This window comes from Benincasa hispida, chromosome 8, assembly GCF_009727055.1.
Source record: "Benincasa hispida cultivar B227 chromosome 8, ASM972705v1, whole genome shotgun sequence".
NCBI lineage: Eukaryota > Viridiplantae > Streptophyta > Magnoliopsida > Cucurbitales > Cucurbitaceae > Benincasa > Benincasa hispida.
The window spans coordinates 29,706,934-29,710,587 of NC_052356.1; positions in this window are offsets into that span (position 1 = coordinate 29,706,934).

Here is a 3,654-nt window from a genome sequence, read left to right on the forward strand (position 1 = left end):
GCGTGTGAGGAAAACTACTTTCAGTCTTACTTGGGCGACTGTAACACCCCCGGAGTTTTTTTTTTTCAAGAATGAACTTTCGAGAACGAAAGTTCTTTGAGGAGGGAAGAATGTAACACCCCGCATATTTTTTTAGTAATAATGTAATTTTAGTAACTTTATTATTTGGATTTTCAGTAATTGTTATTAGTTGGAGGGCATATGTGGAACTTTGGACTTCAAGTGTAAGTGTGGGAATTTAATTGTTGGCGTGAAATTATTCAAATTGGAAATTAATGGCAGGAATTAATTTCCTTTTGAAACGGAAAGGAATTAAATGTAATTATATTTATTTCCTTTTTTGTTTTATTATTGTTTTTTTTTAAAAAAAAAAGTCAAACCCCACCCCCCTTTTCTTCCTCACGTTCGTGAGCCCGTCCGACGCCGCCCAAAGCCGCCATGTCAGTTTCTTCTTCATGACTTCCGTCCATCACTGCTCAAACGTCGTTCTCTTTTGCCGTCACTGGATCTATCAATTTGGGTAAGATTTCTACCCTTTGGGTTTGTTTTCGGTTGATTCTTGAATACTCATTTACTTTTGGCATCAATTGGAACCTATGTTTCAATTTTGGATTCAAGTTTGTGAAGTTATTGAGATGATGTTCAGTGAAGTTGGAGTTTGTTTTAGCAAGTTTTGATAAGTTTTATGCTTTGATTACCTTCTTGTAGATTAATTTTGGTTGTTGAGAAATTTTGGTAAAGTCATTTGGAAGTTATTTTTTGACGAAGCTACATATGGATAATTTATTTGAGATATCGGTAGTGAAGTATGTATTTGATTCAAGCTTTAATCATGTAAGCCTAATTTCAAATTATGATTAGGGGGTTGATTCAAGAATTTGTTTTTCCTACTCCAACACTTGAACATAAAGTCAAAATTCCTTAAATCTTACTAATGCCCTCAATGTTTTACGTCTTAATTAATGAAGTCTCAACATACCATATCAATAGTTCTCGAACATCTACTGTTACTAGTAACTCCATTTTAACTTATGCCTTCTCAATCTTCTATTTTGATAACAAATTCTTGTGTTAAAATAAAGTTCCATACCAATCACCTATATAAGCTATCTTTCCATCTAACACATATTGTCCTAAAGTTCCACATGATAATGAGGTATTCTTCTTTTACACCAAAACAAAATACCTTGTAACCCCTCTTATATGCCTTCAAACCATACTTAACTAGGAGTTTCGAACACATTAAATTTCTTTCTCTTTCCAAAAGAGTAAACTTTCTTGGATACTTTTCTTTCATTCACAATTATCTCTCATAAAACCACTAAATTCAAAATACCTCCCTTTTTTTCCACTTTCCATGTGGAACATAATCTCTTTACTAAATTATATTTTACTTAACTCCCCCATAAAATCTTATCTCTCTCATAAGAATTTCCATCTTGTAGAATTCCTTTTTGCCAATTTTCATACGTTTAAACTCCAAAAGACTTTTGTTTCTTCAAAATATGTCTAACTTGGATCTCCTTAACACAATAAGGCTCTGGGTTTAGTCTAGGTATACTAAAAAATCCTTCAACCTAAACAATAACACCTTGCTTTAACCCCTTTAAGTCCAAGGTCATGTCCAACTATTTAGGCTTCCTTTAATGACATCAACTTAGCTAGATATTCCAAAAGAATCCTTCATATGACACATACTTTACCTAATCCATCAAGTCGTAGTATTACCAAAGTGATTATCTTATTAATCCTTTCCAAATTCCTCTCAAAATGTTTGGTTTTAATATCTCAGAACCTTTAATAAATCTTTAGACTCTTCTTCTTTTCCTCCTTATTCATAAAACAACTTTTAACCTTATACTTAAGCACTGGCCTGTGTATTTATACTACCACCGATTGCACTATCCAACACAAAACATAACACTAGTCCTTGATCAATTCTTGTCTCAACAATTTTATTCTTTGGCTTAAACATTCAAATACCTTCATTCCTAAATTTTCATAACTCTACATAGTTTCATCAACCTTTAATATTGCTGAACTGAGGTTATATATTTGTTCGTTTCTAACATAATTTCCATGAGATTAACTAGTGCCAAGTGACCTCATAATTTACTCTATTTTATTTTTCTCCTTTTGTAGTGTCGTACCTGATAATCCTCTTATAATAACTTCTAACGAGTCACTGACCTAGCATTAGAACATAACTGGTGCATTTAAGCTAAAACAAATATTTCAATGTACAACTATCATAAAATTGTAATTGATAAGACGTACCTGGCGATGACGAGGAATCCGTTCATAGGCCACAGGAACAATCTAGACTTACATAGTAAGTCAGTCTACAGAACCCAAACATGCGCTCTGATATCAACTGTAACAACCCGACCCCATAGGACTTAAGTTAGACTGTTACTAAATACATGCATACATGGAACTCAAAACAACACTCAGTTATGGCAAAATAAATGCTAATTAAATAAGATAAGTTCAAAAGACTTTTCATTAAATTCAAATACTAAATCAATAGTAGGGTACCCATAAATCATAAAGGATAATAAAATATTTGAAAAACGATTCTTATAAGTAAGTTTTTAAACATCAAAAACTAAAAATTAAGAGAAACATGAAAAGAACTTTAAATCTCATGAGCGTAAGTGTAAAAACTAGTCCTAGTGGCTTGATCACGAATTCCGCTTGACCATCGCCGGTGCATCTCTACCCTTACCTGAAACAACAACATGAGAAAGAATGAGTATAAAATACTTAGTAAGTAACCCCATACTGGGGTCAGGCAAGGCATCTATGTCCTCTAGATACCCACCTCTGGTGAAACATATAAACTGCTCTAGTCCTCATGGGACACATATGATATGAAACAAGAAGGAGACTGAGTCCTATCTTACTATAGTTAAGTATGCCCACCAACTCTGGTGAATCCCGAAGGAAACACAAACTGGTGAATCCCGAAGGAGACACAAACTAGTGAATCCCGAAGGAAACACAAACTGGTGAATCCCGAAGGAAACACAAACTGGTGAATCTCGAAGGAAACACAAAATCTAATGGGAATCTAACTAATCAGTAAGGACATTTGCACAGTCTCAACATCATAATCATCACTATACGAATCTATGACATACATAAAACCTCAACATCATGGCTCTACAACATACACATATACCTCAACATCATGGTTTACAACAATACATGTATACCTCAACATCATCAGATCAAAATAAACCATGGAAGTACATACTATCTCATACTAGCATTCAAGTGTTTATGTGCATAAATAAATAATTCGGATCTCGTAACAGAACATACTTTAATCATTGTTATACTATCAATCTTTCATGCTGTCATTCTGCCATAACTTTCATTTAAGGCAGTTCCAGTATAAGATTACTTATCTTGATATTAGGTCGAACCAAAAGCAATTGAATATTTGTGAAATTCTTGAATTCTTAATCAAGCCTAAACATAAACCAAGCTTTAAAATTAATAGTTAAGGCCAAATCCCAAACACCCAAATATTACAAATATTTTCCAGATAACCTTACCTAAGGTGTGGTCCAATTCGAATTCACCTTCCAAACCTCCAATTTTAAGCCCAATAAATTAGCAAACCAAACTCTTCTTCATCTTGAATGA